Source organism: Balaenoptera ricei, chromosome 3, assembly GCF_028023285.1.
Source record: "Balaenoptera ricei isolate mBalRic1 chromosome 3, mBalRic1.hap2, whole genome shotgun sequence".
NCBI lineage: Eukaryota > Metazoa > Chordata > Mammalia > Artiodactyla > Balaenopteridae > Balaenoptera > Balaenoptera ricei.
The window spans coordinates 141462574-141477409 of NC_082641.1; positions in this window are offsets into that span (position 1 = coordinate 141462574).

Consider the following 14836-nt stretch of genomic DNA (forward strand, 5'->3'; position numbering starts at 1 on the left):
CACCATACACAAAAATAAACTCAAAATGGATTAGAGACCTAAATGTAAGGTCAGATGCTATAAAACTCTTAGAGGAAAATATAGGCAGAACACTCTATGACATAATTCACAGCAAGATCCTTTTTGACCCACCTCCTAGAGAAATTCAAATAAGAACAAAAAGAAGCCAATGGGACCTTATGAAACTTTAAAGCTTTTGCACAACAAAGGAAACCATAAACAAGACGAAAAGAAAACTCTCATCATGGGAGAAAATATTTACAAAAGAAGTAACAGAGAAAGGATTAATCTCCAAAATATACAAGTAGCTCATGCAGCTCAATATCAAAAAACCAAACATCCCAATCCAAAAATGGGCAGAAGGCCTAAATAGACATTTCTCCAAAGAAGACATACAGATTGCCAACAAACACATGAAAGGATGCTTAACATCACTAATCATTAGAGAAATGCAAATCAAAACCACAGTGTGGTGTCACCTCACACTGGTCAGAATGGCCATCATCAAAAAGTCTACAAGCAATGAGTCCTGGAGAGGGTGTGGAGAAAAAGGAACCCCCTTGAACTGTTGGTGGGAATGTAAGTTGATACAGCCACTATGGAAAACAGTGTGGAGGTTCCTTGAAGAACTAAAAATGGAACTACCATATGACCCAGCAATCCCACTACTGGGCATATACCCTGAGAAAACCATAATTCAAAAAGAGGCATGTACCACAATGGTCATTGCAGCTCTATTTACAGTAGCCAGGACATGGAAGCAACGTAAGTGTCCATCGACAGATGAATGGATAAAGAAGATGTGGCACATATATACAATGGAATATTACTCAGCCATAAAAAGGAATGAAATTGAGTTATTTGTAGTGAGGTGGATGGACCTAGAGACTGTCATACAGAGTGAAGTAAGTCAGAAAGAGAAAAACAAATACCGTATGCTAACACAGTATGGAATCTAAAAAACAAAAATGGTTCTGAAGAACCAAGGGCAGGACAGGAATAAAGGTGCAGATGTAGAGAATGGACTTGAGGACTCGGGGAGGAAGAAGGGTAAGCTGGGCTGAATTGAGAGAATAGCACTGACATATATGCACTACCAAATGTAAAATAGATAGCTAGTGGGAAGTAGCAGCACAGCACAGGGAGATCAGCTTGGTGCTTTGTGACCACCTAGAGTGGTGGAATAGGGAGGGTGGGAGGGAGACGCACGAGGGAGGGGATATGGGGATATACATATGCATATAGCTGATTCACTTTGTTATATAGCAGAAACTCAGACAACATTGTAAAGCAATTATACTCTAATAAAGATGCTAAAAAAAGAAAAAGCTGACACATGGCAGAAAAGAGAGAGATCTTCTCTTTTTGCAGAGAAGGGATCTTCTGTTTTTTTTTTTTATTATTATTATTTTATTTTTGGCTGCGTTGGTCTTCGTTGCTGCACACGGGCTCTCTCTAGTTGCGGCGATTGGAGGCTACTCTGTGGTGCGAGGGCTTCTCATTGCGGTGGCTTCTCTTGTCGTGGAGCACGGGCTCTAGGTGCATGGGCTGGGTAGTTGTGGCTCACAGGCTTTAGAGTGCAGGCTCAGTAGTTGTGGTTCACGGGCTTGCTTGCTCCGCGGCGTGTGGGATCTTCCCAGACCAGGGCCTAAGCCCATGTCCCCTGCATTGGCAGGTGGATTCTCAACCACTGCGCCACCAGGGAAGTCCGGGATCTTCTCTTTTTAATGTTTGGTCTTAAAACATCACCAAGAGTATCTTCCCTACTTTTGCAAACGTTAAAGACATTCATTTTTAACTTAAAGCAGCTATTTTAAATTCTGTAATGTCCTATACTTGCAAACCAGTTTACAAATGTTTCCCATTACTACTTCCATGCCACAAAAATTAATATGTTGTTACACAATTTTGGGGGTGTGAAGGAGCTATACATTAATGTTAATATATTCGACAAGATGCAAGAAGGAGATATGGGGATATATTTGTATGTAAAGCTGATTCACTTTGTTATAAAGCAGAAACTAACACACCATGGTAAAGCAATTATACTCCAAAAAAGATGTTAAAAAAATCTTTTTAAGAGGTTGGGTAAAGAGAGTTGTTCAAATCTGAACTAGACATTGAGAAAGAAAAAGAAAAGATTTAGGAAAGCAGAAAGGATGGTTAGCTTAAGCAAATAAAAAGGAGAAGGATTTATTTTTCACATATTGGATTCAGATACTCAGACATGTTGGCTTTGTTCTCTGCCTCCCCATGAAAGTGAGATAGTTGCCTGCTGGACAGTATCTACATTTAGAATTTAAGACTATAGGAAAAAGAATGTCTCTCTCTTGAAAAACCCTTGTACATATAGACAAGAATAAGCTTTGATTGGGCCATGTGTCTATCTTGAGAGTAATAACTATGGACAGAGAATGTGATGCTTTGATTGCCCTGGACTGAATTATACGATACCTTGAAGACATAGGTGGGCTCAGACCCACCTAAACACCCCCTGCCAAAAGAAGGGAGAATGAATGTGCATGACAAAAACAATAAATATCCAATATACAAAGGCTCATATGTAATCATCTAACACTTGCATTTGTTTTCAGAAACTTGCAGGATATACTGGCATAATTATATTACCAGCCTTTTACAGACTGCACCACTGAGTTTGTAATTATGTAAGTTCTTACCTTTAGTGTTATATCTAGGGTTAATGATCAGTACCATTTAATGAGGGCCATTTATCACGCGTTGTGCTTGGTGCCTTTTGTATGTCATCTATAATCTGTAAACCCATTTCATTGAAAGCATTTATTTTTTATTCTGTCAAGCTTTGAAAATCAGAAGGGTTTTTTCTTCTTGTTGCCCCCCATCCTGCTTTATTGAGATATAACTGATATACAACATGGTATGAGCTTAAGGTGTACAGTGTATTGATTTGATACCTTTGTATGTTGCAATATGATTACCACTGTAGTGTTAGCTAGTACTTTCATCATGTCATATAACTACCTTTTCTTTTCTGTGGAGAGAACATTTACGATTTACTCTTAGGAGGTTTCAAGTATATCATACAGTATTGTTAACTGTAATCACAGTGCTGTGCACTAGATCCCCAGAATTTATTCATCTTCTAACTGGAAGTTTTTATTCTTTAACCAACATCTCCCCATTTCTCCCACTCCTCAACCCACAGTAATCACCATTCTACTCTGTATTTCTACAAATTTGGCTTTTTTAGGTTGCACATATAAGTGATGTCATACAGTATTGTGCATCACTGCCTTGCAACTAAATCCAACTCTAAGTTTTAGGCTTTCTATAAATTTCTAACATCTCTCACATTATTCTGTTTTCTTCTTTGGAAATTATCAATTTTTCCCTTTTACAGTTTATTTATTTTAGTTAGGGTTTCTGAAGAAGAATGGCACATTGTCCTATCAAAGATTTTCTCTTTCTACTGTTATAATATGCAAGATGATGGATATGTTAATTAACTCAATGGGGGGAATCCTTTCACAATGTGTACATACATCAAATTATCACAGTATATACTTTAAATATCTTATAATTTTATTTGTCAATTTACCTTAATAAAGAAAAATAATTTTTCAATATTTTAAAGAAAAATATACAACGTACAGATAGAAAAGCATTCCATAGTCTCGATAAAGAAACTAGCTATTGAGATGAATTTAGTAAATCAGCAATATTAGTTACAAAATACTACAATATTGTTACTATCTTTTTTTTTTTTTTTTTTTTTTAAGGTTTTCACATTTATTTATTTATTTATTTTTGGCTGTGTTGGGTCTTCGTTTCTGTGCGAGGGCTTTCTCCAGTTGTGGCAAGCGGGGGCCACTCTTCATCGCGGTGCGCGGGCCTCTCACTGTCGCGGCCTCTCTTGTTGCGGAGCACAGGCTCCAGACGCGCAGGCTCAGTAGTTGTGGCTCACGGGCCCAGTCGCTCCGCGGCATGTGGGATCTTCCCAGACCAGGGCCCGAACCCGTGTCCCCTGCATTGGCAGGCAGACTCTCAACCACTGCGCCACCAGGGAAGCCCCTGTTACTATCTTTTTAATAACTTTGATTATTCATATTGAAAGGTTACCATATGCAATACATTCATTATATATGAGGCAAGCAAAGATGCAGCCGAAAGATGCAGTATGCTGACATGGCCCAATTTACTCAAGGTGACTCAACCAATTTGTGTTATAATCAGAAATGAACTACAGCTCATAATGGAATCCTCATTTCACTAGACTATTGTCTCATAGACTTGGGTGGCATTCATCATGATGACACATTACCCGTAGGCTGGATCAATGAAGTGTGACACCCATAGTAAAAGAAAAGTAGTGAAAAAGAGAGAAAGCCCGTTTATTCAAGTTAAAGAGTATTCCTCTACTACAGTAACTCCAAATTTACCAGCATGCTTATTTCACCCCACAGCCCTATTAGAGTAAGTGGGAACAAGATGGAAGTGCAATATTTGGGGAAAGAAACCATCTAGAGTGACATATTTGACTCCATTCCTTCTTCTTCAGTACCCAGACAGAATATTTGGTCAACACTAACCAAACGTATTTTATAAAGCCATTTTCTCAACTCTCTATTATTTGTTCTCTTTAGTTATCATGAATAAAATGCATTCAGTGGAAGAAATGTATAAAAGATATTTAAATCTGACTTGTCCTCTTAACATGGCTTACACCTTCACTTATGACATTACTTATCTGCAAAAATCAAATCCAAGTTTATTACAATGGACGTATATTTTACAGCTCACAATATTTAAATAAGTTTGAACAGTAATTGCATTTCTCAACAGTTGCTTGGGAGGATGTAAAATACTATTATTTTTTACCTTTACCTGCAGGAGAATGACTTCATTGTTACTTCCTCTATAATAGACAGTCTCTACAATCATTTACTTTGACATGACATAATCTGAAATACTTTTATAAGTAAATGAAAAACATTTTTCTTCATGGATACCTTTCTATAATCTGTAGGTTTGGACAACATATAAACACACAGACATACACTCACACTCACATTATACACACATACCCCAAAATGAAAAAGTTAACTCAAATAAATATTTGAAGATACAGACAAAATTTTTCTAAATCTTCTCTTCTTTCAGGTCAATTCTTTTCAACATTTGGTAGCTTTATCAAACCATCTTACAATGTGGTATCTATCCACTACTCAAAAGCAAAGAATTTTCTCCCTTATACTGATCCTATCCTTTAATTTATTAATACAAAAGGAAATCACAGGGCTTCCCTGGTGGCGCAGTGGTTGAGAATCTGCCTGCCAATGCAGGGGACACGGGTTCGAGCTCTGGTCTGGGAGGATCCCACATGCTGCGGAGCAACTAGGCCCGTGAGCCACAATTACTGAGCCTGCGCGTCTGGAGCCTGTGCTCCGCAACAAGAGAGGCCACGATAATGAGAGGCCAGCGCACCGCAATGAAGAGTGGCCCCCGCTTGCCGCAACTAGAGAAAGCCCTCGCACAGAAAACGAAGACCCAACACAGCCATAAATAAATAAATTAAAAAAAAAAAACAAAACCCAAAAAGTTAAAAAAAAAAAAAAGGAAATCACAACTATTTTTAGGCACTTTCTACTATTAGCTCATATTGAATTAAAATTCCTACATCTCTTCTACCTTTATTTTGATGGGTAAATTCCTGTGAATTTCCTTTTGACAACAAGCATACAATTTGTATTGTCACTTAATATTTTTTCTACTTAAAATGATCAATTACTTTAACCTCTCAAGGACTTTTTTGTATCTGATTCTGTAATCAATCATTTTTGTTTCTTATACCTGTCATGTCAAAATTAAATAGGCAAGTTATCAGTGTCCTCATCCAAGTCAATAATAAAAGTTTGAATGTGTCTGAGCCAAAGAAAATGCCGTAACATCCCAAGCTGACAGTGACATATATCCATGGCTTATAGGCTATGATTTCATCTCTCTCCATTATTAGCTATGAACTATTTCTACAACTAGTCCAATAGTAATATTTCTTGGAACTCTATCAAATGTCTAACTGAAATGAAGAAGTTCTATGACTTCAGTCTATGAAATCTAGGTATTGGAACAGGTACAACAAATAGAATATTCACTTAGATTATAATAACTAGTTTAAAATTCATGACTATCTCAATAAATTTTTCAATAATTCTAAGCAATATTATGAAAAAAAAGATACCACACATCCTTTTTAGAACCTCTTCACCATCACATTTTTCTACATCACCCACTTAGGTCCATATTCTATGCCTCACTTTCTTAACACCAGAATTTTAGATCTCATGGATTAGTTAAATTTTATAAAATAGAGATCCCAGGCATAATAAGTTGCCAGCTTTTTAATTTTCTAAAAGGCTACAACTAAGTATTATTACATTCACTTAATGAAGAATATTTTTTATCAAAATCGTGGGCATAATATCAGAACTTTAAAAAAAAAAGTAACTAAATTTACCTTTATGAAAAGTGACCACATACATACATTTATTTGTTTGTTTTCATTGGCTGAGGAAATATTTCCACACACCATCTTTTGGGAACCACTGATCTAGACCTTATTGTCCATCTATTGAAAAATAAAGATTCCAGTTGCTCAATACACATACAAAAACATGCTTTGTGTCAGGAAGTGTGGTAGGTGCTAGAGGGATAGAGAATTTCATAAGATATGCTTAGTTGAGGATAAATAACAGACAGGCAAGTAGGAAATTAATTGTCATATAGACTGGTGGTGAGTGTTGTGACAGGATCAGCATAGGGAGCTGTGGAAACATAGCGTGAGGGCTCCCATCCTGATCTTGACCAAGCCAGAGAAGGCTTCCCAGGGAAACTGAGGGCTAAGTTAAAAGCTACCTAATGATGATAATGATGCTGACTATGATTATGATGATAATAGAGAGCAGTATGGAAGGAGGGAAAAGATACAGAGAGGAAAGGTTGTCCAGATATTAGGAACAAGTACTGAGGCCAGGCATTAAGAACAAAAACTGGAATTTTACAATAACTAAAATTAGTTTAGAATAAAGCACAGAATCCAAGGATAAGATTGATGAGACATGAAAATAAAATAGAGATATTCTTTACTGAATATTCTCTATTCTCTATTGAAGACAACAATGCCTGGTTTCTATTTGGTTTCTACTTGGTGCTTTACAGTCGCATTATTTATTCAAATTAATTTCATCCTTACATTTTTAAATTATATTTAACAAGCACTGTAAAGTGCTTACATTTACCAGAATCTCTTCCAAGTCAAACAGAAAGAGAAAGAACGAGAAAGTGAAAGAGAGAGAGAGAGATGAATTAATTCTCAAAACATCTATGAGGTATGCATATTATTATTTCCTCAGTATTTATGGGGAAACCGAGGCACAAATAGGCTACACAACTTGCTCAAGTGATATAGCTGGTGAGTAGCAGAACTTTTCTTCAAACTCAGTCTAGCTCCAGAATCTATGCTTTCAAATACTGCATTATGCCATAGGAAATACATAATATCTCTATTTTGAAATTGAGGAACTCAGTCAAAAAGCTGGTCCAAGACTACTAGGACCAGAATTTTGTCTACCATACTCTAGCTTCTGTGTTGTACAACTACAACACAGAAGGAGAGTAGCTCTGGGCATTCTGAAGCCAGACTGTCAGTGTTCATATTTCAACTGTACTGCCTATTAACTACTATTTATTAACTGTGTCACTCTGGAACACTTTCTTAGCCTTCCTATGCATCAGTTTCTTCATCTATAAAAATTCAGTAGTAAAATGCTTGCTGTGTAGGGTTGTTGCTAGGAATAAAGGAATTACTTCTTCTAAAATACTTTAGGAGTGAGCACTATTGATAATAAAAATCATGTATCATTATGTTGTTTTACACTGCTTCCTAATAACAGACTCTGAAATAATTCATCATGATCCAGTAGAGTTTCACAGAGGTGTGTTCAAAGAAAAAGACTTTCTATTTGTTTTATAAAACCGCACCTGACCAGATTAAATGCGCAAACTGATCTTGTGGTTTTCAAGAACCCAACTGGAATATTAATCATTTTAATCTTAAATTAATCATTACTTTAAAATATGTTTTGTTGTTCTTGTTATTAGAATGTTAGATTTAGGACATTCAGATATTAGTTTTAGCTAATGGGAAAATTAAAGAGATTCCCTGTGTCTGTTGCTGAGCCTTTTAGAGAAGTGGCTTTCTTTTCAAAAAGAAGCCAGTATCCTCAATTAGAACACTATAATCTGTCAGATGAGTGAACCATTTGTTGATTTCAACAATAAGATGTCTACAACTGATTTTGTTGTTAGTTTTTCTTTTCTCTTTATTTTAAGACTCCTTAAAGAATTAAATACAGCAGAAAAGCAGGCTGAAATTTAGTGGAAAAAAGATGAATTACTTACAGTGAAAATGAAATATTAAACTTGGCTGAATTTTGCATCACCGTTGTGACAGATGTAATTTATTCTCTAAGCCAACCCATGACCTCATCAACTTATCTTTCACACATTTTGTATTCATTCAAAATAATTTTTTGAGTGTCTACTGCATGTGAGGCATTTAAAAAAAGTCTACTGAACAGAGTATACCACATTGTTACTTAAATATTCAAAGATCTGTGGATTTATTGACTCTGCATGTTTCTTCTAAAGTTTAATTCAGAAAGCAGGCAGAACTTGGATTCCCTTTTAAATTTGGGAGATGCTAGAGGAAATATTTAGCAAGGTCACTAGATGACACTACAAAGAAATGTACTTTATTATATTAAGTATCACTTAACTCTCTTAGACTATCAGGCCAAGTATATTTCAAACCCAATTAAATTTTATAAAATATCATCAATATTGACTTACCAAGTGCCTGACAGTGAGTTTGCATGTCATATATAATGGACAAAATATGTACTCTCAGTCTATTTTATGAAGAAACAAGAAAAATAAGTCAACAAGTAGAATAAAAAAAGACCATATTTTTTAATAATGAGAGAAGAATATGGTGATAGCCTTTGTCACTAGTCTCCCAAAATTTAAAAGCATAGGCTGGAGCCCAGTCTAACTTGAATCTATTTGTCCCTCTATCCACTCATTCAATAAATCTTTATAGAACATATGCTATGTGTTAGGTACATGTTAGATATCAACAATACACAGGCTAATAAGAAACAGTCCCTGCCCTGAAGGAACAGTTATATTTCTGTTATTTTATAATTCTCAAATTCAAATTATCACTTACCCTAATATTTAGCATCACTGTTTATTCAGTCAGTCAAAATATTTACTGATTGCTATCAGTTAGTTTCTAATTAATATTTGTCCCCCCTAAAAGGAAAGAGGAGCATATTAAGATACATCCATTGACCTTTTTTCATGGAGATTATCTCTCAAGTTAACAAGTAGACATTTAAAAACGTGGTATCAGTAGTTTGGCCTTTCTCCAGAAAGGACTGATCCAGAATCAATAAACATTATCCACTATTGATATAATTCTTGGTTGAAGGTGAAATGGATTGATTGTCTCCAGTTTTGTATGGATAGGTGTTTTATTCTTGAGAAGAAAACCTCATTTTCAGTTAGAATCAATCAGATAAGTCTTTTCTAAGGCTACATATAACTAAATGCATGCATTAGCATTACACACCTCTCAATAGTTTCTCAAAGTCCTTTCTCCTAAATTATATCCTTTTTGATTTCTTCACTGATGACGACATTTTTTCCCTTGTAAAGAAAAAAGGAATAAGTAATTAGTATAATATTTTGGATAAAATGCTTATTTATTCATCATATATAATGTAAATGATTGTCATCTTTCATTTGTTTGATGTTCTTTTGTACTCATCTGACAGGAATAGCCATTTAGGAATATTTCATAGGATTATAGTAAACCCTTCTTTTTTATTTTCTTAAAGCAATTTATTTCCTTAAAGCAATTTATTTTGAAAATATTTTAAGATGACTCCTTTTCAAAGAAAAAGAAAACCATAAAGTCATCTGAATTAATTAGAGGGATAAATAATACTTATCTACAAAGATGGAAATCTAGATATATCATTTCATTAATTGAAAATAATACCCTTAATATTTGTCTGGAAAAGAAATAGTTTATCTGGCTTCCCTGGTGGCGCAGTGGGTAAGAATCCGCCTGTCAATGCAGGGAACACGGGTTCAATCCCTGGTCTGGGAAGATCCCACATGCCGCGGAGCAACTAAGCCCATGAGCCACAACTACTGAGCCTGCGCTCTAGAGCCCGTGAGTCACAACTACTGAACCCGTGCACCACAACTACTGAAGCCCACGCACCTAGAGCCCGTGCTCCACAGCAAGAGAAGCCACCGCAATGAGAAGCCACTGCAATGAGAAGCCTGCGCACCGCAACGAAGAGTAGCCCCCGCTCGCTGCAACTAGAAAAAGCCCGTGCGCAGCAGTGAAGACCCAATGCAGCCAAAAATAAATAAATAAAATAAATTTATATATAAAAGAGAAATAGCTTATCAACTTAAATTAAGACTGTGTTTGCCTCTTACTGAAGCAACAAGTGGTGACATGCATTAGCCCTGAAGTAGGACAGGAAATTCTGAAATTTTATTGTGAGCCCCACATTAAATTTAACAGGGCAGTCTTTAATGGTTTAAATTGAATGTGTATGCTTTCTGAATACAGATTTTTTATTTTTTTATTTTTCAAGGAATATTCTGTGCATGAATTGCTATGGAATGACTTAGTTGAGAAAAATGTCCATGGTTGTCTTAAGATGACAATCAGCTCTCTTTCAGGTAAAAGCAATTGTGTTTCCATATCCAGAGAAGTAACTGGACCATTTTCCTCATTGTTGGAACTAGAAGCGTTTTTCCTAGTATTACAAGAGGAACATTTGTCTTGCTCTAAACCATTCCACCAACTGCAAATTGGAAGAGTGTTGAGTTTTTACTAGTTACACACACAGACGTGAGGAGAACATGCTAACCAGCCTTCCACCTTCATCAGTTACCTCCCTTAGCGGGGCTCTAGCAATACCTGGCCCAGCTGGCTTTAACTTGGCACGCCCAGAAGCCAGTCATTTTCACAGTGCTCCAAACACATTGAACTTTAAAAACCAGAACATGTGCATTGTCTGTCCTTTTCCTCTCCATGTAACAGCAAAGTGTCTCTCTCTCTTTTTTTCTTAAATATATGCATCTCAGAATCTACACGCTGCTTCAGTTCTGTTGATACATGCAAAGAGGGCCTCTTCAAACATATTGGCACAACAAAGAACCAAGTCTGTTTTGCTGGAGCACTTAGAGATGGTGCTGACAGAATCACAGCTAGGCAAAAGAAATTGTAGAAACTTGGAAGCCAGTTAAGCAGGAAACGACTTACTTAAATGTAATTGAATAATTTATTTCTGATTCTCTTATCATACAGTTATGACTACTATATTTTGAACTCTTACCATGTACAGGGACTGTTCTAAGAATTTGCTAGAATTTATCTAATTTATTTCTAAATAATTGAGATGTAACTAAAACGGAAAATTATGTAACCTGCCCAGGTTACATAGTAAAGGGAGAAATCTGGCTTTCATCAAATAGCAATAATTATTATTCAAAAATGTTAACAGATTTGTTTCCCAGACCTCTCCCAATGTCGTTTTTCCCCCCACTCTAATAATCAAATGAGAAAACATAAAGAGAAATTAGAAAAAAAAAGAACCTGTTACTCTTGCTCTCATTTTTGGTACTAAGAGGTGTCTGTTTCTATTTTTTCCAGTCACTATTGTCTCATTCTTTGATATCTGAGATTGGCCATGAGCAGATTTTTAGGTTCCTTAAAGCTAAGATTCAGAATTCCTAAAAGTGGGTTTTCAGATTCATAGGATAATGGCAGCTAGTTAAATTAAAATGTTTTTCAATAACCATACAAGCAGATCCATAAGAAGAGATTCCAAAGAAAAACAAAAAACCCATAAACTTATGCATACAGTAAAATGAAAAAACATGGGGTACTACTACTCTCGATTTACACATAAGTAGGAAGTTAAATGCCCAGGCTTGGCACAGCTTGCTCTAGAGCCTACGCTGAGTGGGGGCCCAGTGATGGTGGGAAACAGGTGAAAGCACTCCCTAAAAGAGGAAGTCCCACCTGAGTGAGGAAATAATAATAGATCCAAGACCCTGGGGCGTCAGAACACTGGCTACAGGGAAATCAACAGCAAGGGACTTGAAATTGGTCAGAACAAGTAATGACCATCTCGAAAGAGTACTGCTCCTGGAGGAGGACCAGACAGATCTTAGAAGCCTGGGGGTAAAGAGAATGGAAGAAACAGGTGGTGGAAAATAAAATTCCTACGGAACAAAAGTGAAGTGCAACCCTCAGCAAAGAGTTCAGTTCCTGTGAGTGTATGAAGTTAGGTTACTGGCCCCTGGAACATAGAACTCATACACTTCTACTAATCCCATCATGGGCATACCTGCTATATTTTTAAAATGGAAAGAGAAGCTAATGCTTCCTCTTAGATAGTATAAATGTTTATATATTTATCTTTGGTCTGTGCCAGGCATTTGGCATACACATAGGTGTCCTAATACCACCAAAGAAGTTGGGAGCTGGTTTATTTTTCCATCAACTCTGTCCCTCATTAGTTGAGGGTAACTCCCGGGGCATTAACTTCCTAGCAATTCCAGCTTGCTCTGCGTCCAGACTCTTCAAATTCTTGTAGTCAGTGAACATATCCAGACAAAAAAACTTAGCCTTATTGAGAAGAAAAGTGCATTTAGAAACAGTAAAACAGTAAGAGCAAAGCTGTTCTTCTATAGACCTTCCCACAGCCCTCATTTGCACCTCATACGTTCCAACTCTTTGCTATTGGGTTAATAACAAAATACTGTCTATCTCTATCTTTATCTCTGTCTCTATCTCTCTATTTTGCTTATTCTCCATGTATATGTGTGTATATACACACATACAAAATTGCTTGCTTGTTTCCAAAAATAATTAATGTTACCTCTCCATCCTCCACGAATAATCTTAGTTTGACCTTCAAGCCAGTGGGCAGAGCAGATGCTGTAACAAAAACCTGAACATCATCCTTGAAATCTTTTAAGTCTCTTCAGTCACATCTAAACATTCATAATGTCCTGCTGATCCTTCCCTAACCATCTCACAAGACCATGCACTTTTTTCCATTCCCACTGCTATTATCCTTTCTAGCCTGGATTAGAAAGGCAAAGATCCATAGAAACTGTTCTTTCTTAACTCCAAAGGAAGAACAGTTAGAACGCTCCAGTAAGTCCCCATTGATCGTAAGGCTTTTGGCTCTGGACCATCATGCATGCTCTTCTCTCAGCCTGAAATACGATTTCCAATTGTCTCCATAGGGAAAGATTTATTGATCATTCAATATCAGTCCAGTTATTACTTCCTGTCTTCCCCTACTGCCAACATTTTTCAAGTGACCTTCCATGTGCCTCTGTGGTGCCCTGTATTTCTCTATCATAGTCCTTATCACACTGCATTGTCACCGCCTTTTTATCTCCCTGTCTTTCCCAACTAGACTGTGAGCCCCTTGAGGGCAGGGCCAAGTCTTTTTTATTTACTGTTTTGCTTTTCATGCTCAGTAGGAACATTAAATCTTATTTGAAGTTCTGAATGAGTAAATGCATATAAGTTTAAAGATTGAGTGATTATCAAATATCATGTACTGAAAAACCCAAGTTTCAAGTGTCCAGAGGATGTATGGTGAAACGTGTATAATAAATTTAAGTGCAGACGGAAGAGTTGCTGAACTAGAAAAATGGTGTAGTAAAAACTTTACTCCATGTCATTGGAAATTTACTTGGAGCTAAAAACCACAGTAGATAAGTTGGTATTAATTGAACTACTTTCTGGTACACTGGATTTTAATTAGACTTTTTTCTTGTCTGATATAACTTAGTTCGTCCTTTTTTATCATCTTTTTTTTTCACCAAAATTTCCTGCTGCATAGTAACCATAACGCAGTTGTCAGTAACTTTAAGTGTGCCTTGTGATGCTAACTTTGAATTTAACAAGGCTGTGTAACTGAATATCTTTAATTAAATATTAGTCACTTTAGAGGTTGAATGGACATGTATTAGAAAATCAAACATCAGGTAGAAAAATGTAGGCCTTTTTAATTTATTAAAAAGTAATACACATAAAAAGATAATTGTGTTCAAACCTCAATACCTCTACTCCTAGGAGAAAATATATCACCATGACCACAATCTTGGAAAAAGCATTTCTTTATTGCTTTTGCTGGGAAGTTTTTGCTAGAAAACATCATAAGCCTTCTTAGTTATAAGGATTACATGCCCTGTACCCCAAGACATTGTCATTTTGCCTTTTAAATATTTCAGCATTTTTCCTCTACTACATGTACTCTAATTCTTTAACTTTTTATTTTGAAATAAGTATAGATTCACAGAAAGTTGAAAAAGAGCACAGAGAGGTGCTGTGCCCCTATCACCCAGTTTTCCCTAATGGACACATCATAGTACAATATTGAAACAAGGAATTTATTTGACATTAGTACAATGTGTGTATACAATTCTATATCATTTTATCCCATGTGTATTTTGTGTAACCGCCACCAAAATTAAGATATGGAACTCTCTGAGCACCACAAAGATCTCCCTGGTAGTACCATTTTATGGTCACACCCAACTCCTCCACTTCACTATCCCTAAACTGTAGTAACCACTAATCTATTTTCCTCTATATAATTTTAGAATATGGAAAACATTATATAAATGAAATCATAGAGTATTTGACCTTTTGAGATTATCTTTTTTTCAGTCATCATGAGTG